Source organism: Triturus cristatus, chromosome 8 (genome assembly GCF_964204655.1).
Source record: "Triturus cristatus chromosome 8, aTriCri1.1, whole genome shotgun sequence".
NCBI lineage: Eukaryota > Metazoa > Chordata > Amphibia > Caudata > Salamandridae > Triturus > Triturus cristatus.
The window spans coordinates 1,179,957,095-1,179,981,306 of NC_140591.1; the positions used below are offsets into that span (position 1 = coordinate 1,179,957,095).

A 24,212-nucleotide genomic window follows, 5' to 3' on the forward strand; every position below is an offset into this window, starting at 1 on the left:
ATATCAATTCACAAACCACCCATTTACACCTTTAAATTCTACAAGCCCAAAAGTTTAATTTACCCAAAAATCACCAATACTTCCCACCCCCAAACCATTTAACCGTTTCAAAGCATGTGCACCTTTTTTTCTTTTTTTTTTTTTTTAACGCTTGAGCTTAATTACATTTTGGATTTTTTTCCCTATATTTTAGAAACTTGAATTTTTCGGGGATTTTTGGAGACTTCCTGGGACCTCATCTGTTACATGATCTCTATAGAGGTCTTTTTATATTCTTTCTACCGTAAAAGAAAGAACTTTTTTTAAAATTTAAACAATAAGGTTATTTTGTTTCCTGTTATTTTAATTCCATCTGCTAAAGTTGTTCTCTAGTATTCACGTGCAATATTTCTGTATATAGATTTGTATAAAGAGGTATTTCCACTACACATTGAATACAGATTACTGCAGTAGTCAACTATACAGAACCGCTAATTTCCCAAAGTCTCTGGTTTAGACCGTGCCTTAGAAAGTCAGTAGGTACTGGTGCATCACACCTTACCCGAGGAGAATGATATATTGTGGTCGGTCTCCACTTCAACTACTGGATATTATTAAAAACTAGCAGTGCACTCGTTCGCATCAACAGCTTCCCAAGTGGTGAAAAAATATGACCCTGGAAAGGAGCTACTAATGGATTTTGGATTAATATGAAATGTACATTAGGCAATGTATTTGAAAGAAAAGGATGATAGAATAAGGCAGCAATACTAGACAGACCTACCCTTTTGATTCTGTCCCCCAAAAAATAAAACACTTCAAATGCAAAAGTTGAGAGAGCACATCTATTACAAAGAATATTATTAAAGTGGAATAACCCTTGGTTCGCACAGATTTGCTATGCGCACAGGTACAGAGTCGAGACGAGAAGCGTTCCAACAAATATATCAAACTACCACTTCCAGACCATAGAAAAAGGTTTAAAGTATGGTTTACTGTTGCAGAGTCAGACGCGCATAAAGGGCAGGATGCAACAAGGAAGGCAGCAAAAAGGTAATAGTCAGAGGAAAATGGCATACCGGAGTTGAGGCATGCAATGACAAAAGGGCTGGAAGGTACTGATAGTATGAGAGTTTTTAGATTGCATCTAGGAAGCGCTTGCGCAATCTCTTCGAGACATGCAGTGTTCAGCATATGGGCTTTGAGCTCTGCCCATTTCCCGCCCAATTTTTCATTTGGCTCCAGTGACTGTCTTTTATAAATGCTTTTTTTTCCCCTTTGGCTAGTAGCTCCTTTCTTAGTTCCTCCTGTTCTATTCTTGTAACCTGCCATAAGGACTGCCCCTCTTAATGTGCTCTTACTCCGTACATTTCATTTACAATTTCTGAGCACTACTTTCTTAATAAGCTGGTGTTGCAGACCTGAAGCTACGCACTTCCCGACCGCACTTCCCCGACCCCAATGGCATTTTTCATTTATTTTATTGCAGCATGCCACGCTTTATCTTGAAGTATGGCGGCGGCGCCTTTCTTTTGTTGTGCACATCGCGGCTCGCCCACCTCCATTTTTTAAATAATTGAAAACGTACTTTAACTTAGTGCAGCGTCTGTTTCACGGGAGCCACGCTTTATGTTTTACTTGCAGCTTCGGCGCTGCACCTCCCCGTGGGATGCCCTCCCTCGACTGACAAAAAGCCTGCCCATTCTACACTCCTCCCAGCCCCACTGCGTGCTTTTGGAGCCCGCGCTTGTCTTCAGCCGCCCACTCCGCCTGGAATAGATGCACTACAGCCGCAATTTCGGATTATTTCTTTTATTGAAGCACGCCATGTATGGAATGGTATTTTTAATTTATTTCCTTTCTTTTGTTGCAGCGCAGAAACATACTTTGACTCTTAGTGCAGCGCCTGTTTCACGAACGCCGTGCTTTAGGGTTTGTTTGCAGCTTCGGCACAGCTTTAATTTATTTACCTACTTTTTAAAGTATGGAGGCCGGGCCTTTTTTTGTTCTTAGCAGCTCCCCACTTCCATTTTTTAAATAACTGAAAACATACATTGACTCTCAGCGCAACGCCCATTTCACGAGTTCCGCGCTTTATCTTTTACTTGCAGCTTCACTATGGTCTTTTACCACCTGGAGGCCTGCTATGTCAGGGTAGAGCAGTGAAACTTGAAATTGAGCGAGAGGAGGGAAGAAACTGTACCTCAATTCACGTTGGGAGAACAGTTGTAATTCAAGGCGCATAAATTTGCGTTTTGTGGTGGCTTGCACAGTGAGCTCACTGTAAGGGTGACAATGTTCAACTGGTACGTGCTGTGGAGACGCGTGCTTGGGCTTATGATGCTTTAAGCTGCCACAACAGGAAAGAAAGAAAAAAAATTAGTCCCAGGCACAAAGCGATGAGCACCAAAGTGGAACATTAGTAGTAGTTAGGCACTACGCGGTGGGAGGAAACAAATGAGCACGAGGCGGGACAAAGAGAAACTTTTACCCACTAGCAAGCAACCCCTTTGAAAGGACAATCAAGGGAACAAATAAAAAAGGCAATGGGCGGGCTGTAAGCCCACAGAGTGATTACAGCAGGTCTAGAAGAGACAGCGAATGTACTGCCTAGGCTCGACCTAAAAAAAGGAGTGCGAATAGCATACTATTTTTCTGGATAAAGACAACAGACATTAAGAATAATAGTCAAGAGGAACCAGAGCACGCTGACATTGTGAGGCTTAAGGGTTACTGATAACTAGCTTGTCCGAATGTGTTATTACCAAAAGAATTTTAGAGCCACATTCAGAAAGGGGGTTCTGTTGTCATACAAAGTGCCCTGGAAACAATACTAAACAGTTAGCTGAGGGCATCCCTGGACCTGGAGCCCAAAGTTGTGAACTATCATCATCTGTGAGGCTTTTGAAAACTAAAGTCACCTTCCGAGTAAACTCAGGCTACTATAACAACCCAGACATGGAGCAGTTTACAAGTCCTCATGAACGCAATGGGAGCAAGATATTCGCTTTCAAGGCTACTGTGTGATGCAAAGCATTCTGACCCAATTCTAACCAGGAAAGATATCAGGCACCAACAGCCACTGTCCAAAATATGTAATGCCTTTCGCAAAAAAGAATAACTGAACCAGAATAGCTCCACTTTTGCCTTAATATTGAAGAGAGTTAGCTATAAAAAGGATAACAAAATTCTACAGAACAATACTTTGTTTGATTAATAAAAATCATTACAATGTACAAATTTAGTACCAGCTGCGAATTAACACAGGAGTTATGCTTACAGGATGCAGTTTTGGAATCGTAAGCATGCCAGTCTTCAAATTGCAATGCAAGGGACTAACTTTGGAAAGTCACAGCCTTAGTTGTAGAGGAAAGTAATTTGATTACCTGGAAAAGGATACATTTGCACACTATGTGTGATCCTGCAACAGATTATATGGTTACTCGGCCACTTGTACAATTTAATCTTGGGATTTAGCATTCAATTTATGGAGGTTTTTTACCTTGCATGGATCCGAATAGTGCATTTAAATTGTATACCTCCAAATGGATCCTCAAAACTCATTCCTTTTCTAATGGTTATATGCATCCAACAATGAAGGAATATTAAAAGCCAACGAAATAAAGATATGTAAGGAATTACAAAACCACTAACCTATACATTCCCCCGATTTGGATCCAGAGATGCACGTCGCCGACTTAAATAAAAACGTTTTTGCCCAGGAACACTGGTACTGTCCAACCATTAAAAATAAGACTTTGACAAAACAAAGAAAAATAGAGTTCTGGGACTTCAATGAACAACACATGTTCGGCAACAATACGCAACAGCAGTTGTCTTTTAGGTCTAGCCTAAAGATAGCTTTAGCTGTCACCTCAACCTTATGTAATCAAATTAATCTTAAACATAACATCCATATTGGGGCTTTGGGTCAGCTCTTTTTATCCCTTGGCCTGTTAAACTTATTGATTGCACCCACCGCAGCTTAGAGTATGTAGAAATGGGTGAACCTACGTCGTCATTCGCTCTATTTCAATGCAAGTGACAGCATTTTTCCTAATCACATAAGCACATAGGCCTCAAACGATGTGCACCCCAAAACTAGAACGGGTACTTTTCCAATGCTTAGTTCCTTCCATTCTTTATCATGTCCGAGTTTACTCAGAATGGCTTGCAAGCCAACCTATTGCTTACGATATACATAAAAAGTGGGCTTTGGACTGACCCTTTGAACCACTTGCTTTTTTCTACCAGCCGTTTTCGCCCATTGTCTCCAGACTTTGTTAGACTCTTCTTGGCTCACTCCAGTGGAGTATTCGTCTTTCACCTAATGCTTCTGGCTCTTTGGATTTATCCTCCCACCTGCATTTGAGAGCTTGCAGTGAAGTGCATCTGAAGAGCTACTTTACAACAACAACCCCATCTGTCCACCCCTGCCTGCCTGAATTTGCTGATGCTGCAAGCGTTAGCACATTAAACCCAGATCCATTGGGTTGTCAATGCTAGCTATTTTTAGTCACCTTTGTATGCTTAAACTTTGTCTTTAGGTTACAGTAATTTAAAACCAATAGTACATTTTCTTTTTACTAACAAGAAACAGGTTTTCCTGTGGTATGCATTAAAACTAAAGTGTGTTACGGTGCCCATCCTAAGCACGCTCTGGAGAAACCCAACGGGTTGCATTAACATTATAAAACAATAACACAATCCTGTATATGTACAATATTTATTACAAATTAATATCCGACATGTTTAAGTGGCAGTGAAAAAGAAAAAAAGGAAAAATGGTGCCAGGTTGTCAAAGACACGCCTAAAGGTTTTGCCAACACTTGTTTCCAGATGTCATCACTTACTGTGTAGGTAGAGCAGTTTTCAAAAATATTTGACCTTTGAGACTCCGAGTATTACATCAGAGCATTTAAGTGGAAATTGCATACTCTTCTGAAGAGAGAGAGCAGAAGCAAACAAGCAGTGGTAAAGCCATGGGGTCTCTCCTTTGGGACCCATCGACACAAGAGAAAGAGAGAGAAGCCGAGACACAGCATAAACACAGAGCATGCACAAGAAGCAGGAATTTTGGGGAGAGGGGGGCGAAAAACTCACAAAGCAGAGAACCGGACAACACATGCACTCTGGTGAAACACAACCAAAAAGAACAAGCATTGGTAATGTATTTGTTTCGCCTATGTAAGGAATACAGAGCCGTTTCAATCAATCATCATCAGGGAGAAGTAAAGAGCTCCCTGACAGATAACACGATGGTGGAGAGGATATGGAGCAGCGGGCAGAACTGGAAGTGGAGGATCCCAGGTCAAGCCTTGGCGGAGCCGCACAACATCCTTTGATTCTATCCAAATCACTTAATCTCTTCGGGTAATAAATGGAAATCTGCTGTAATAGTAAAAGGCAAAGCTTTATGAAAATATAGTTCCACCAAAGCAAATGTAAATAGTATTTTGGGGGCGGGAAGCTGGTATGGGTGGCAGATGAGGAACAAGCATTGGTAAATGCAGGAAAATATGCTACAGCCAACAGAAATGGAGGAAAGATAAGTGCCACGCACAGGAACCAATAAACAGCCAGGAAAAAAGAGGAGGCGGGACGCAAGTCCCTTTTAAGTATTGATTAAAAACAATAGATTTCTCAAGCACAGCGCAAACGATGTGCAGGCAAAACCTAAAAAAGTAGTTTCCTGAAAGTAAGCAATGGAAGGACACAAGTCAGCCAGTCATGACAATGTAAAGAGTCTATTCTCCAGGGGAGAGACCAGAACAAGATGGACAAAGAAAACCGTCAAATGAGCCCAAAAAAAACGAGGAGTGACAATAAAGCAAACTAATGATAAGCCGTTGGGGAGCTTTAAGCCCCTGGAATGTCTTCTTAAGCCCACAATAGGTCTTTTGCAAATAGACAGCTTGAAATGCCTGGTAAGCTCAACCCGGATATAAATAATTCACACGCAAATCTCAAATATCTAAATGTGGGCAGGGAAGGAGCTCCTTTTTCCCCTAAATGTCAACTGTACCCTGCAAAGCATAGACAATCTTAGGAGCACTTTCCTATTGTGTTCCTTGTGCATAGGCAGATCAGGATAAATGGGGCTTCATGTGAAATAGGGCACAGGACAGAAGCACATGCTCCTGTTTGGTGTCTTATGTTTTTTTTTAATTCCCAATAGTACACCAACTTGGTAGGGCCTTATGCGCTTTAACGCGACAAATACAGACAAGATGTTTTCTCACATAATGTTGCATCAAGAAGCACAAAACATGTTAAGATATTGAAAACAAGTCTAAATGTTTTGGTGTATCTAGGTCACTATGTTCATATTGATTTCCTGGCATGTGATGCCATCATTTTAAATATTTACACAGGATAAACAACATGTGAACAGCAGAAGCCCACATCAACGTGGATATCAGCGGCGCTCAAATGCAACCAGTCTTTTGTGGCAAACTGTCTTGACTCAGGGCATGATTGGAGATGTAGCCCCAAGAAAATTGTTTGTTATGAGGGGTCGAATTGTTTACATGGAGAGTGTCATGTGGAAAAATGTGGGATTTGTAGTGACTCACAAGTTATCTGGCTAGAACTCTTGTACCGAGTGAGGCACACTGCCGTTTAAGAAACACAGTGCCATTTTTAACCAATTTCCGCACAAGTTGGTGAAAAAAGAATCAGGGCCCTAAAAAAATATAACAATATAAACTTTCCCAAATCCTGGGCAAATGACTGCCACTAAGAAGCAAGCTATTAAACAAATATCTACACAATACATGCACCATGGTAAACAGGTTGTATTCGTTATACCCCAACAAAACAAATGTAAAAACATGTACGAGATCAAAATAAATTCTACAGGAAAACTACACTGGCACCATTTATTTACAGCTCTTGGCATCCTTCCCCACAAAAGGAAAGCATAGTGTACATCAAATCACCACACTTGCCACAGAAAAAAGGAACTCAAAAGAACGACTAAACATACTTCAGAAAATATCAAGTGCAGGGATAATCGTTAAACCAGCTCCAAGAACTTCTTTTGAAGAATCAGACAGCGGAAAGTCAAGATCTCAGGAACTACAAGTCTGTTTTTAACCTGCCATTCAGGCCTCCTTGTCCCGTGGCAGGATAGTCAAAGACACCCATAATAGCTATGACTGATACAGCTGGTGCTCTAGCACCCCTAGTTGCTGTGTACCTGCTTTACCAATTATAGCAATGCCCTTGCTGTCATTTTAGCCGATCATTCTAGAGAAAGGTGGGATAAAGCGTTAATGTGACAGCTTCAGGATTATGTAGAACCTAATATCCTCCTTCAGACACCAATCTGGCATCACACCAGGTATATGGAACAATTCTAAGCTGAAAGATAGTGGACTACCTCGCATCCCTCTCCACAACCCACTGAACTGGCACAATCCCAACACAACTGTCCGCAGATCACAAGAGGGTTCTGCACCATTGGATCCTGCAAAACAACTAAGAAACAGGGTGAATGTCTCTGGCAGCACCCTTGAAATGGAGTCTAACCAGAGTTTGAAGATTCTTACGCTATGGGGCATCACAGTGGTCAGTCATCCTCTTCACTTCTACAGCCTAACATTTATAAGTCCCATATAGCCAGCCCACCTGATCAACCACAACCAATTGCAGCTATACAAGAAGTGTGCCTAAAAACATCTAATATTGTAAAGCCAACGTGGCAACTGCTGCTCCATCTTGAAATGCCGAGACCACTTCTGTGGGACGTTTTCTTTTGTTTCAACATATCTAAAACAAAGGTGCTTCACGGCCAAGATCCTTGGAAGAAGCCCCTATATCTATGCACTTTACTAAAAACCTAGATATAATAACATGCTTATCTAAAAATCAGAGAAACAGTAAAACTGAATATGCTTCCCTGCTGAGGTCCAAGCCACTGTATGAAACTTATTAGGTTCCCGATTAACTCAAGCTTAGGCTAATGCAAAATTACTTACATAAGCTTAACCAATAGTAGATTAAGAAACATCAAAGGATTCCAAACCATGCAACCATAATGTGTATCAATCTTGAAAAGACCAGACAACCTATCTTCAACAGCTCTCAGTAGGGTACTATAATCATGGTTTGCTATGCTTTAGGTTTTCTGAAGAAAGAGCCTAGCCTATATGTGAAAACTGATCACCCGATATATACCACACTATGATCCTCCGACCCAGCTCCACATCTTGAATCTTTTAAGTATGCTTTATAAAGTTTAGACATGGGGAAAGGGCATAAGGCCACAAGACTGTGCAGCGAAAATCCCTATGTGCCTTACTGCAAATTCAGCTCAACTAAGGTTCACAAAAGAGCACAAAAACAGCCAACTCAGATAAGTATCCAATCTCTTGCACCTCGAGCAGGGCCACCACTTTACCAACAATTACAACCAGGCCTTGCCACTTAGTCACTTGGGATGTAATGCCCCAGCCTTGAGGATCGTTAAACGGAGTTCCACAGGACAAAATTTGAGCACATGCCAATCATTAACCACAATTTTCCCAGCCCACAACCAACCTCTGTGTTCTTTTTGAGTCAACGTAGATTGCAAACTTTCCTTAACTTCTCTACCTGTTGGAGTGCGCCAATGTATCAAAAAAGGCATAAATTCTTACCAAGTGTAATATAGGTAACTTTCAACAAAACTATGCATAATCAACATGGGCAGTTGTCTGCTTGAAAACTGTGCGGTATGCCTTTGTATACAAAAGTCACATGTGAAATCTGCTCAATATGTATGCCATTCATCAGCGTGGAAAAAAAAAAAAACTTAACATAAGCCATTGCACACAAATGTTACGAAAACACACGTGTGACCCATGTGGCGGTAGGAACTTGGCTATATAATTATAGTTGAAAACAATGGTTCACCTTGAAAGACATTTCGAAAAAACGATTTAGGCAGTGAAATCACTGCATACACTGAATGTAGATACACTCAATTCAGCACTACAAGGTATACAAAATCAAGGGATGTTGATGTATATTATGCAAAGAGAACATAAGTATTACAATAGAGGTATTATTGAAACTATGGAAAGAAAGTGCAATATGTCCCCAGCGAGAAGGAAAAAATGCAGAAAGGAGGAATTGAACAGGTAGTTAAGGAGGTATAAACATTGCATCCTTAAAAAGTATACAACTACATATATTGATTTGTTTAGGCATAGGATTAAGAGTCATTCGATCGGATCTCTAATTTTTAAAGTTGTGCGCGTTTTAATTGCAATGTTTCAGCCTCTTTTGCAGTCACAAGCTCTAATCATAACAGGTATATGGGAATTCTTCGAAAATATAAACAGCTATTTTTGGGTATCCATGTTCAAAGGGTGACCTATGACTTAGGTGTGTGACACCAATTGTGAAAATACATAAAGCAGCATGTACTTACTCCAGGGTCTGAGGCACTAACCAAGAGTACCATATCCCCTGAGAAGTATTGTGTAACAAACAGGGCAAAGTCAACATGGCACGCACTGTGTAAACAAGGTTCAGTGGCGTAGCTTGGTCAATAAGATGGGGGGGGGGGGGGGGGGAGGAAGTGAGCTTTAGATTCCCCAACATTCGCGCTGGGTCGTCTTCTTAAAACATACTATATCAGAAGCAGGACATGAGGGGGGCTTAAAAGGGCAGTGGAAAGAGTGGAGGGCGGGTTATTAGGAGCACTCAAAACAACATTTTTTTTAAATCAATCAACATTTTTTAAGGCGTTTAAAACACAGACGAGAAAGTGTGTGTTTTTGTCTGTGTGGTCATGTAAAAAATCCCGAGTGAAATCCAACAGACTTCACCATGCCCGACTGAAAGCACTTGTATCCAACTATTTACAACAGAATTCATTCTTATAGGGGGGTGTAACATGCCAAACACCCCCCTGAAGCTTCACCCCGGACATGTTTACTCAACCACCATGGGCAATTATCCAAACCATAAGGATACTCTCAATTGCCCAAGAGCAATGGTAAGTGTGCTTAAAGAAAGGCCTACTCATAGGGTAGCAAAACCCTTGTATTTATTGACTGCCCAAGATGTCCCAAAAAGAACAGTGCAACCGTTGCGCTCCCGAGGCAAGTGAATCCCATCATTGTCTTGCGGGCTCTTAATCCCATTGTTCACTCGCTGGCTGTTCCATTTCATTTCTTGTTTGCTTATGACCAAAACGTCACACAAAGACGACACAAAGATATCCCATAAAAACAATTAAAGAATAAAAAAACCTTCATAAATTCAGCATCACATCTAGTCCTATAATAAATCACTTTGTTAAAAACATACCTAAAAGCAGTATTTGTTGAGTTAGTCAGGCAATACAGATCACTTTAGGCACAAAGCTAATATACCCTACCACTTCACATGTTTAGTCTATCTACTCCAAAAACGAATTTCTGTTAAAAGGGTCAATGTATGGGTAAAGTAAAGAGCCGCAAATGCATAACTGTAAGATAATAGGATGTAAATGTGCACAATTAAAATTCAGGACAAAAAAACATTTATATATACTACAGTCAGGACGATGACGTCACGTCCGTAGCAATTATAATTGTCATATCCTAAATTCTACGTGCTCAATTAACAGCATGCTAATTCAATAATACATTGTACAGTGTCACCTCCCATCAAACCAAGCTATTCATTACTTCTTCCAAGAATTTAGCCACACTATCATATAAACCTAGTAATACTGCATAACATTATAGTTGGGATTAAATACTGCAAGCATCGAATCTGAAGAGGTCTAAAAACAGGCAATAGTCTCCTTTCTGTCCAAACACTGCAAAATACAAGCCGGTGATAAAGTGACAATGTGCATTGTTTAAATCAGTTTTAACAGAACAGTCTTTAGTCAAGTTTTATCGTTTTATTTTTTTCTTCTGTACAGTCTAAATTTCCCCAAAATTAGGTATTGTTGATACTTCTAAAGCCTTCATAACAGTATGGAGATTCACTGTCCAAGGAGTAAAAATATTGTACTGTAGGAAGCATTTTATTGAATGTCCCAGCATTCCTATAGGTGCATTAATCAAACAGAACTCATAATTTGAAATTCTATGCCAATACTTTAATTTGATGCTCATCAGACCCAATTCCAACCTTAATGCCCTCGCTGGCTGTTAATAAATACAGGAGTTCTGCTACCGTCTGAACAGACCTTTCCTCCAAGTACACTTACCATTGCTCTTGCACGATCTAGTGTGTCCTTTACAGTCCTAATGAGAACTCGAGACTGCAAAAGAGGTTGAAATGTCATCGACAACTAAAAGCACACAAACTGAAAAATTGCAGAGATATAATCTGATGATGGTCCTAAACACTTCAATCCATTATCTATCCACTCAAACAGACATATTATCAGCCTTCCACGACTATTACGCCACGCTATACAGAGAAGCGACCCAGGATAGAGGGGAATATATTCGCATCATGTTAGACACCGATGCCATAACGCGGATAACAGATGAAGAAAGGAAGTCCCTAGACGAACCGCTTACGGCGGCACAGATCAAACACGCCATTCACCACCTAGCCAAAAACAAGGCCCCCGGTCATGACGGCTTCCCCATTGAAATGTGCGCCACTTCTCCCGACAACTAGCCCCACAGCTCGATACAGTCTTTCAAGTGGCGCTGGAGAGGGGGTTGCTTCCCCAGTCCATGAGTGAGTCCATATTCGTAACGTTCCTTAAACCAGACCGAGACCCCATGCTGCGGACCTTGTACCGCCCCATCACTCTCCTGACCGCGGATTGTAAAATTCTAGGGAGGATCCTTGCAGACAGAATCACGGAAGTCCCCCCTCGTCTAATACACCCTGACCAGAACGGTTTCGTGCCCGGGAGGAGTACCTCCCAAAACCTACGCCAGCTGTTCCAGATCTAGGATGAGGTGCGGGGCAGGTTCCCACGCACGGCATGCCTTGTACTGGATCTCGATAAAGCCTTCGATACACTCGCATGGCAGTATTTATTTGAGGTTTTACAGCGGGTAGGGCTAGGCCCCCAATTTATAGCGTACACTCTACTACTGTACACCGGGCTCACTACGCGGGTAGAATAGGCAGACACATTTCATCCCCCATCTCGGTCATGCGTGGAACGCACCAGGGCTGCCCCCTTTCCCCTGTCATATTCGCTATAGCCATGGAACCACTGGTGATATGGCTACGGGAGGTGGGCGAACTTTGGGGTATACCATTGGAGGGCCGCACGCATAGCGTGTCCCTGTAGGCGAATGACCTCATCATCTATGTCAGGGACATAACGGCAGACCTCACCACTCTTTGGACTATGCTCACGGATTTCGAAAAAGCTGCAGGGTTGAAGGTGAATCGAGCCAAATCCTCGATTTACCCCCTACATCCGGACGCACCTCACTGGGAGGTTGGAATAGGAGACGCTACGCTAACCTGGACAGGGGATGCCCCAAGATACCTAGGCATTAGACTTTATCACACACCACAAGACCTTCTGGAGGGCAACCACTACCGGACCCTCAGAGGGTTAACAAGCCAAGTGAACTTCTGGCGAACACTACCCCTGGCCCCCATAGGAAGAGTAGCCCTCTCCAAAATGATCATGGTACCCTGGCTCCTCTACTACTTCGCCATCGTTCCGGTTATTCCCCCGCGCTCCTTTCAGGAACTAGACTCGTAGCTAACCTCGTTGATATGGGGGAAAGGTCGCCCCAGAGTAGCCTTATCAAAGCTGCAGCTGCCACGAGACAGAGGAGGGCTGGGAGCCCCGTCCTTCGAGGCCTCCTTCCTCGCAGCCCAGCTACAATGGCCGTCGCGCTGGACAGCGGGCCGAAACCTATGGGAAGCGGAAACCCAGGCAGGACCCGTATCGGTTCCAGAACTGACGCGGATGCTCCTCCCGGGGACCAAACCCAAGCAGACACATTCCATATTAGTCAAGGTGGCCAGATCCTGCGTCCTCCGTATGCACCGCCCGTCCAGGACGAAGCCCCTGTTCTCCCCATTATTGCCGCTAGCAGGCGTCCCCAAGGGACATGGGTACTACACCGCGGGGGAACTGCAAGTGTGGACAGACCACGCACTCACCGAGATCGAAACCCTATTCGCTAATGGGCAGCTAACGTCGTTCGCGGAATTGACGGAAGAGAGTGGGCTGCCGGCAGGCCAATTCCTACTCCACAGACAGCTGGTGGCTGACTGCAGAAAGACGTGGAATCTCGCAGACGGAGAACCTGTGAAACACCCAGTATTACACACACTCCTACACATGGGGACAGGGAGACACCTCGTTACGTGGATATATAAATCCATCATGGAACTTATATGCACACCAATGACACGACTCCGACTCCACTGGGAAGAGGAGTTTGATCGAGCGCTCCATGACAAGGAGTGGCTCACCGCCCTAGAACATCACAAATAAAATTTTGTCCCACAACCAAAGGTTCAAAAACATTCAATTCAACATACTACACCGCGCTTACCTCACGCCAGCGCGGCTTAAGCGTTTTTTCCCGGCGACACAATTTGACTGCCCTCGCTGCCACTCACCTAACGCCCCATTTGTCCACGTGTTCTGGACCTGTCCAACACTACAAGCCTTTTGGGCAACAGTACATTCCACACTACAGTCGGTCACGGGCCTGGTGGGACTCACCAAATGGGAGGCAAGCGCTCTGGGCATTTTTTAAGCGACACAACAATGAAAAGTAGAAACCAAATTTGCAGTGCTCGCCCTTCTCCTCGCAAAACGAAGCATAGCTATGCACTGGCTCTCGCCAAGCGGTCCCCCAATCAACGCACGGTGGAGAGTGGTCGAGAAATGGGGTGCGGCCGAAGAAGACATCATCAGGCAGGAGGAGGCACGCGGCGTGCGACGAAACCCCATATCGATGGAGTGGTCAATGCTCCTCCATGACTTTGTGCACACACAGGCCACCCCCGGGGAGAATCCCCGATCCACCCAAACTGAGCCAGACCCTAGCGCACCCCTACCCTCACAGTCCCCCCTTGAAGTGAGCCACCCATCTGACCACCCTCAGTAGACTGTCTGACTGGCGCTGACAAGAAGCTGCCGCCTATTGACAGTGGACCCAAGAGGAGCTATGCCCACCTTTCCCCCCGCCCCCAACCCCCTGAGTTATATATCCCCAGTTTGGTTACACCCACGGATCGCCCCTTTACATTGTCACACACAGACAACATAGGTCGAACACCTGCTATCGGGGAATGATAGGTTCTTTCCTTTCACCTTATGGACACCCCCATACAGGCTTACACCTCAACCTGCTATACACGCGCAAGGCGGCACGCCCACCATCCACCAATAGACATGCAGGTACTCATTATGAATCTCTCAATGATGAATGTAACGCCATGATTAACATCACTGCTTGCTGTATAACCTGTATGATAACTGTAAAATCCAATAAAAAGGTTTACCAAAAAAACTAATCAATTGATTATAGATGTATGCTTTTTAAAATACACATAACGTGTATATCTTGGTCGCCATCTGTTGACGTTCTATGTTTTTTCCTTCTCACTACCACAGCATGATATCCAATTTTAAGCACAGGAAGGATCCACCCATTCACTGTTCTACATAGCCGAAGATAAACTCACCAGCACTAAGTAAACTAGGCTACTGTAATCAGCTACTACTTTGTCTCCCTCAATATTCTTTCTCCACCATACACAAGGTGTTAAAGCATGCCACCAGCAGCTTATTCAATCTCCCTAATCATACCCCTTCCTCATCCTGTCTAGAATAAATTGATTAGCTCGCCACAAAAATTAGAGCTCCATACAAATAGGTAACCCTGAATTTTAGAGCTATCCATGGCACAGTCCCTGCATTGCCTGCCACATTCCCATTGGCCAAATGGATCCTTCTTTTTTCATTTACACTGCCCTAAATTCTGGCTGTACTACTTTTTTGGGTCCTCTCCACTGGAATTCCCCACCCCCTCACAAACACAATTTGAGCACACGCATCACTTCTCATGTTTAAAACAGCCATAAAAAAATACTACTTGATGGACAACTGTCTTAGTCTGTGATCATCAAATATTGGGAAGATGTGTAGCTGTGCATTTTATTGGTTATGTTTAGAAGACTTTTCACTCTTAAAATGTATACCATCACGTTGTTCATCCATGCTACAATCACTCACTTTCGATTACATCAACCAACCCTCTCTTCTGCTCCCAGGGATACTTCTTCTTGAACAAAGTTTTGGTTGTAAACATTACTGCTGCCAAATAACATTACATTCATGCCAACTGTCCACTCCTATATGCTTTATTTCCTTTAAGTAGCCATTGGCAAACATGTGCACACTCCATACAGCACTACTGACAAATGCTGTAATGCTTGATAAAAATAAATAAATACATAAATAGAAGGACAGACACACAGAATTTGGTTTCCTTATGTGGGCTGCGTCACTTCCCTCAGTTTCAAATATTTAAAACAAAGGACCACAGCAGAATAAGCAGTGTCCGGTGGGCACCAGTACTGTAAGGAATACATTTGCTAAGAAAACCAGAGTTAACAAATGTAAGGTAGTTTTCCTTATGCTTACACCCAGATATATTAAGTCGTCACATCATGTCAATAGAAAACCAAGCAAAACCCAACGCACGATTGACAAGCTTAACACATCCTTTTGTGCAAATAGATTGTAAAGCACTGTCTGAGCAAAATGAGCATCTTCGCTTGAATGTACATAAACAGTGTTTTTTTTTTTTTTTAATTGAATGCAGCTACCCTTTAGTGCTCAAAACCAGACATCTTTGGAAAGCAACCAAGCGGGCTTCAAAAGACAACGCAATGGAGAAAAGCGACCTTGTCCCCATCAGGCACACCATTAAGATCTTAGAAGAATCCAAAGAGTACAAATGAACAGGTTTAAAGCCAGGGTCACATTATAAAATGAGGGCTGTCCACAGGTTCATCAGACTAGAAGTACAGAGTCCAGGAAAGCAGACAAACGACCATATTCTAAAGTTTGAAATGATCTGATATGACCTTGGGATGGAAGGTCAGACGTACACAGAATATCTATTAAGCGTGGAGTTATAGAAGAAGGAACCTGTAGCTCAGACTCTTGTAGCACATGGGATGGCTGCAAAGGAGGTTGTATTCCAAGTGAAGTTAAATATAAATGCAAGAGCGGCAAACTAGATTTTGCCACGAAGAAGGAATGTTAAAATCACATTCAGCTCAAATCAACTGAGTTACAGGAACTTAGCAGCTGTTCGGGGATTTCGTGACATTAAAGAAGCAGGAGCTTGGGTATTCCTGTACACCCTAAAAGCTGATGGATGTGTCCATTGTACCACCTGTATAAACCAGGTAAAGAATAAATAAAAATGGGGTAAGTTACACAACAAGTGAGAAGATCAACTTTTCTCGCCACCAATTGGCAACACAACCAGAGGCACTTAATGTAATGGTACCGCGAAATGTCCTGCCGGGCAACCTTCTGCATCAATAATTGGGGACCGGGCCAGGTGTCAGAATTCATTTTGGGAACTAAACCATAGATCCAAGAAATGGTCAGGAGGGATGGAAAAGCAGCTCCTGTTTCTAAAACAAGGTAGAGTGACATTGCTGTTACCGTACATGGGCTTGAGAGAGTTTGTGGATACCGCTATCAATCACAGTTAGGGTTACCATCTCGCGTAGTAAAGTCAAGACACCTTTTTCCCAGTCCTGGGATTCTCTGTTAGAACTGTTTGCCTCAGGTGTATTAGTTCAATAGGTTCAACAGATGCAAAGCAAGACCAAATGCATTAGGTTGACAAAAGAAGGGCCAGGGCTAGAAACATGGGATCCTAGTGATATGGAGCTGGGTCGCAACTGCCTTCTTGCCTGGATGTCGTCCTACTCGTATACAGGTACTACTGTTTGAAAACAGTATCAAACTTAGAGCATCACTCAAATGACAACTGGAGGCTAATAATATAAAAATCCACTACAGTGATTGGAAATGGCAAGCGCTGACCATGTTCCAACACTTTAGGTGTTTTTTTAAGGGCAAAGAAGGAAGTATGGAGCCCTAGGTAGTTTCCATTTTTCAGGTGGGGTGCGGCTCCTTTATATGGCGCACTCTACAACAACAGTCACTCTAAATCTGTTCATCTCAAATGTCTGTTTTTAAGCATAGGATTAGCAAAGTGCCATTCTACAGTAAGCTAGAAAAGCGATAAAGCCTTCTGCCATTTTTAAAGCAAAATATTAAAAGCTTAAGATTAGCTATTGCCACCCACGCCAGACTGAAAACATACAATAGCTATCCACCATTCTAAACACAGTATTACAGCTTTGGATTAGTAAAACACCATCAAAGCCAACCTGGAATGTATAGGAGCAGCACGTGACATGCGTTTCCCCCTTATCAGAGCTCGTCAGAGGCATACCTTTGTCCGGACACAAGGGATCACCCAGTATAAGTCAAAACAATACCCTTTTAAGCTTAAGAGTGCTGCATAAATTAGGCAAAGAATGAAGTAGAGAAACCTGGGTAGTTTTGAAGGACCCTGAATAGTCAACCACTGGGACGCAAGTCAGCAGCTCTTACATAGAGGCTTTGAAAATAGCAGGGCCTCTGTACAGAAGCAGTTTACAGTACATGTACCATTTCTCACCCTCAGAAAAGGAGATGCACTGACAAGTTTCCAGCAAAAGTAAAGTGAAAACGAAATATAGACACATTAGGCCTCCATCTTTAACTTTTTTAAACTCTTAAGGTACAATTTCCAGCCTAGCGGTGAGGGAATGCAACATTTTTAAATACCACAGTCAGAAATGTAAAATCTAATTTTGATTGTCTGCAGAAAACAAGTAAGGATGGTTGACCTGTATTGTGAACTAAATATTCGAAAAGCACATACGACACAAAATAAAGTTATGCACGGGTGACAGGACAGGGCTGTTCTCTATTGAGAAGGTCCAATAGCGAAAACAATGTTTGTCTATGAGATCACTAGATCCAGGTTTGTGGTGACATACACTCCCATATCTAAGTTGTCAGCGATTCAAATTCATACGCCATTTGCGGGAGATGGCCTTTCAATGACCTTTCAATGACCTTCCTTGAGGCAGAGAAGCTTACATCCCAATACACATAGCAGTCTTCTATTTCTACCTGCATTTCTTCCCACTTTGATTAATTATGGACGCACCCGAACAGTATTGTTGATAAATACCAGATTCTCCTTACAATTCATGTATTTGCCAAACTTATTTTTCATAAAAATATTGCTTATGTCAGCCCAATCTTGTAGAGTGTGATTTATTTTTAAGACTGCACCAACGCTGCATTTAGCCTTTCCTTTGCACGTTGTCAATACTAGCCAGTGCAAGCCTGCACTACATATTGACTACAGCATGGACCAATAAATGGATCTGAATATTTATCAGTAGTTTGTATACACTGAATGCCAACAGTGCTGTTTATCACAATCATATTTTTTCCCATTAATGTATTTTTGAGATAATGCTAGGCAGGTGACCAATGTACATTAAAGGGAACTCAGTTTGCAAGACAACTGCACAATCACATACAAGTGACACACAACGATCATCAATGGTTCTATAACTAGGAAAATAACATTGTACGGTCACGGTTAATTGGACAGTATGTCAAATACAAATTAATGTTTTGCACCTTTCCTATTACTGTGGTATTGCAATAGACTGAATATTCAGTCAAAGTTGTTCTAGTAGTCTACCACTAACCACAAGTGAAGGTAAGCAGTTCTCAGTGTAATTACATCACATCCCCACAGACAAGCTTTCGAGTAGCTCAAGCTTTCCTTGTGAAAGGCTGCTTTGTTTGGATTTAAAGGGGGGCGCGAACGTATCCGTACTTTTTTCTTCAATGGCTAACATATTACAGGTCAGTATATACAGACAAAAGAGAGAACAAAACCAATACACGAGTGATAACACGAGCACGGGGAATTAGTTGTAAACTTATGAAAGTTGCAAACGTGGGCCTCTAAAAGAAAGTGATTAGAGTCGAATGAAGGTTATAGAACATCATGACAAAACATTCTGACGATTTGGGGAGATGACTTCATGTATGCCATTCTTGGATATTTTAATAGTTTAATGAATGCCTTTTCCATGTTAGTGTGACTGACCTTTGGGCCTTGTCAACGTCAAAACCAAAGGACTGCAGAATAATAAACTTTTTTAAGAGGTCAAAGAAAGCAACATTTTTTCGGGTAAAGAGTCGTTACCTAGGCCACACATCTATCTGGAAGTGCCCTGTCCTCGATGGTCACAAGTCACAGGTACGGTTAAAGAGACGGGTAGCAATAAGCGTTAGACACAGAGCTGGCAACCTGACAGAATCACATGGGCACAGTGATTACTGGCAGGGGACACTGGGATCAGGGGGTCGGAGGAAGCCCAGCGCTGGCGTCCCTGCCAATCCTTTCACCTGTGACCGGATCATCGGGTGACCTGATCCCAGTTCCAGGGAGGCGCTGTTATACCGCGCGTGCACTCTGTTTACATTGCACTTCCTGCAGAAGAAGCAGCGCTCGGGATTCCCTGCCACCAACCACCTCTTCTCAGTTGGCGCCAAATCTGTTGCCCAGATCCCTTGGCGCGCTTCCTTACCAGGACGGCGGCAACATGCTTCAGTCGATCCCCTTTGTAGGAAGCACCTGGCAGCGTCCGACCGGGAGCCGCCCGTACAGGCCCTCAGACCCCAGCGTGGGGGCTCCGAGGCCAGCCAGCGCGCCTCTTCCAAGCCACACACAGCCCTGCGCTCATATGAGGCCGCAGACAGAGCCAGGCACTCACCTTCACAGCCCAGCCGCGGCCTCGATCAGCTCAGCGAGCGCTGCTCCGGGAAGCCTGGGCCCACATAGTCCCGAATCCGCGCTGGTGAATGAGGCGATCGTTCACCCCCTGAGTGCGGCGGCCTGTGTGCCGGTGACCGCCTCAGCAGAGGCGCACAAGGGCCTGATTGTGTTATTGGCACCGCTGCGCCCACGCTCCGCCTCTTCCCCTTCCTCCCGCCCTGCTGACAGCTCCACGCTGCCGCCCGAGCGCGGCCTCTCCGCCTGTGCCGGGAGCCTCCTGCTCCGCTCAGAGCCCTCCTGACTCACCAGCCTCGCAGTGAACCCGCAGCACAGCTGGGAACTGCTGAACCTGGGCCATGCCCACGCTGGCGACCCCGTAGAGACTGAACCTAAAACACCGGGTATCTCTTATTTCTGTTCACTGGAATAAACATGCAAGAAAGAGAACCATTTAGAGACGCCCATGCATTAGAGTATTATTTTTACCAACACGTGGGCATTGCTCCTCTTTTGTTTACACACTCGTTTATTTCTTCTAATACGCGATTCATTCAACTTTATATACAGACCGAGTGTATCAATCTACAAATACACACAATATGGCTATATTATATTTTAAATACATAAACAACACAACCTAAACAAAAACATATTTTATAGCAGGCTACTTTTCTTATTAACTTAAATATATATATTTATAGGGTTTTTTTAAAAATAGAGAAATAATTAAGATCTCAATCCTATACATCTAGGACCACATCTTTATTACAAACAATTATACATTGGAAACTGAATAACGTAGAAGTTCTTCGCCGAGATTTTTGAGTGCCACCAAATATGCAAGGAGAGCACAGCTCGAGTTTTTGTGAATTTCCCTCAGAATTCTTAGGTGAAAAACATTCCCATTAGTCAAAGTAAAACAGCTGTAATTTTATGTTGCGTTTGGGTTCTGAAATGATCAAGCGTGGATCGGGAAAATAATTTATTCTTTCTGAAGTACCATCCAAGCCAAACTCTGTGCACCCCTCAGGGTAAACTGCTAAACAAGGAACATAAAAGATTTCCACACAGACTAGAGGTTACAAATTCAATATGATGCAATACAACCACATGAAACAACACATCTACACCCTTTAAAAACAATATACAATGAATAAACTAATTAACAACAAATACAAGGATTTCAATAAAAACAATATCCACCCCCCAAAAATGTATGTTCATAGGTGTATAATAGAAAAATAAAGGTCAAGGCAGAAGCGGAATCACAATTTATAATCAAACTATTTACACCTACTTTTAACTTAATCCTTAGTCCACGCATGAGCAGTGCACATCTTCTACGGACTCCCCATAACTATCCTGCCTATCATGTTCTTCTCCACAGTTCTCAGATCAGTTGCAATCTTATTCTCTTCCCCCCTAACTGCACTTCACTCCTGTCTGTAACCGAGACACCCACTTTAGTTACCTCCAAGGATCCCACATAAACAGAAGATTAATTAGCTGTTTTTCCTTCATGGATATTTCAAGCATGCCTTATCACCTACCCTCCTTTGCACACTTCTTTCAGTCATAATATTCCATATAACAGAATTGATGTTTTTCCACCCTCTCCATCACTTTCTTCCTATACACTTCCTCCATTCTACTACCCCAAAACCATGCTGGTGACAATTGTGTCCATGGGTCTCTCCTTTTGAGTGAAACAAAAGACGAGAAACAGGATTACAGCAAGGGTATTTGTGAAGTATCACCACAGCATATCCTCCTGTAAGGCCTTATTACCTGAAATCCTATTAGCTTTTGCCAACTGTAAACAGTCCTTGACTAACCAACTCCTCCTCTCTACCACTGTTTTCTCAGGGACAATATAATGCAGCCCTGAAGCATCTGATGAACATTTCACACAGGAACCATCCATTTCTTTCAAATTGTAAATTGTACCCCGTTGTCAGTAACAATGATTTCAGGCTTTCTTCCCTTCAAAACTATTTTCCGCAGGAAATCAATCAAATCTTTAGTAGATATTATCTCTGCCACCTTAGTTGTGACTTATCTTGAGAGATATTCAACTAACAAAAAACAAATGACACTTTTTAAAAAAACTCTTTATTATTTTGAAAGAAAACATTTACCTTACCTTCCACCATCTGTAGCATGTAGGCACAGACGGCACAAACTTACACCATATCAAAGCCAGAAATTGGCAAGGGTGAATATGGGCAAAAAGCTGAGTGCCTCTCAACCACAAGTACAGTAATTACAGAAGCATTTCTAAACAGTCTACTAACATAACCCAACTAGCTCCGGTTGCTGTGCCCACACACTACCGGTGATAATGTTAATATGCAGCTCTTACGCAGGTGTGGAACAGTGAGTGATGCTCCATCAGCCCCACCTCCTGTATACATATAATGCACTCTCCGCCAACTGGCTGACTGGCATAGTCAGGCTACTCTCCCATGTGTCCTCTAAACAGGATCCTGAGTGGAAGTGAAGGGTGTCCACCCACAACAACCGCCCTCCTACTCCGCTGTCATCCATTACCGTCTTGGCTCTCAGGCAGTATAATGCCATTCAGGCGATCCAAATAGTATCCCCATTGCTCCATGAGGGGGCATCTCCAATCCCGGGCATCAGCTAGCACTGACAGTTCAGCCATGGCCCAAAGCACTACATCTCTCTGCCCCAACTGATCAATGGGGGCATTTGCCACCTTCCTGTTCATAACAATACGGCGCTTTGCGAGTACCAAGGCTAGGCTCTGGAAACCAGCCAGCTGCTTTGTTCGCTTAGTCACTATTCCAGTGTTAAGGAGACAATGGGCGGTTCCTGAGGTAGAATAGAGGCCTTAACTTGTGAAATATATTGAGTCACTTCCCGGCAATAATCGACGATCAATCACCGGGCATGTCCATATCATGTGAAGGAAATCTGCATTAACCCTCTGGCATCTGAGACATACCATCCTGATCCCCTCAAACATCCTCCCAATCCTATCTGGGTAAAGGTACTTATGATGTATGAAGTTGAACTGGGTAAAGCAGAAGCGCGCTTTCCTAGTGACCTTCCTGATAGATCCCAGGTACCTCTTCCATGCCTGCTCTGGGAATTCCATCTCCAACAGTTCCCCCCACCACTCATTAAGAGCTTGAATGCCTGTTTTAATGGAGTCTTTGCAAATAGCACCATAAATCTCAGACATCACCCCACCTGTGTCAGCTGGAGCTACCATCATTTCAAGGGTACCCACCCTAGAAGGTAAGTCGGCTTCTGACCCCCACATCTTGCTTGCCACTCCATGCAAAGCTGAATACAGTAGGAACTGCCCTGGATCAAGATCACTGGCAGCAACCCCTCCGACACCACATCACCCCACATCCTATATCCAGCTTCAGTCCAAAGTCCAGTCAGGTCAGTCAATGTCAGACGCCTACAGAGTGAGGGGCCCATAACGGTACACTCAGAGCATAAGGCATCTCTGTCTTAACCCTATGAAAGTACTTTCTCCAGCACCAGACAGCCACCCTCAGCAGTACGTTTGGAATACTACAATAACCACACCAGCAGCTATTTACCCCTAAAGTCAAAGCCTAATATGTCCCTTTTGGGATTCGTAGCATCTCTAAGACAACAAAAGGACTACTGAAGCTGGGCTGCAGTGTAATCCAACACATAATTAGGTGCTCCTAGTCCCCCTTCCTCCAAAGCGGCATATAAGATGGCTATCGCTAACCTGTGTCTCTTGGACCACCCAAATCAAGGCGGCTAGTAGTCGCTGTAGGTCTCTAAAGAATGCTCCGCCACCAAAGGTCGCATAGTCGCTAGGTCTGATTCTACATCTTGCACTTTGTCTTTCAGTTTCTTGTGATCTTTTCAAAGGAACCCCCCATTGATCACCACAGCATCCAGTTTGGGCTCCAGAGAGACTTTAAGGCCATTGACGGTCGTCAGTAGTTCCACAAATGTATCCATGTGATCTTGGAGGAGATGCTCCACTGCAGTTTGTGGGGATGACTGTCCGTGGTTCTCTGCAGGGCCCAATGTTGTCTGTTGCCCCCTTTACCGGTCTTTACTTTGGCCATGGTGGTAGTCTGACGTGCTCGCTCGCCCAGGATGATGTCAGGCTTCACACCACGTGTCCGATGTGTGTCAGCGAACTTTTGTGTAGTCCCCACAGGACAAAGTAACACAGAACCACTCACCAGTGAGCGGGTGCAAGCTACGGGTTCCCAATGCTCTCCAGTGGTATGCAGCCTCCCGGGCACCTCTTCTTCGGGAACGAGCAGGTCGCAGACAAGTTTTTTCACATAATCAGTCCCCTCCAAGGGTCTATGGATTAGTGCCTCTGGTCCATTGGCCTGGTTCTATGAGCATCGCGGGTATCGGGGTCTTCCTCAAGGGGCG

At 43.5% G+C, this 24,212-nt stretch overlaps 1 protein-coding gene across 2 annotated transcripts in view; it reads right to left on the bottom strand.

The window, feature by feature from the left end:
- JADE3 (jade family PHD finger 3) overlaps positions 1 to 20,088 on the bottom strand; it is a 195,724-nt gene extending 175,636 nt beyond the window's left edge. The window contains exon 1 of one of the 2 annotated variants that reach the window (XM_085622853.1): positions 19,801 to 20,088. The gene's annotated coding sequence lies outside the window, so the exon portion shown is untranslated. Of the gene's footprint in view, positions 1 to 19,614; positions 19,653 to 19,800 lie in introns of those variants that run through there. The other variant, XM_085622854.1, reaches the window with a different exon arrangement.
- Positions 20,089 to 24,212: the final 4,124 nt, after the last annotated feature.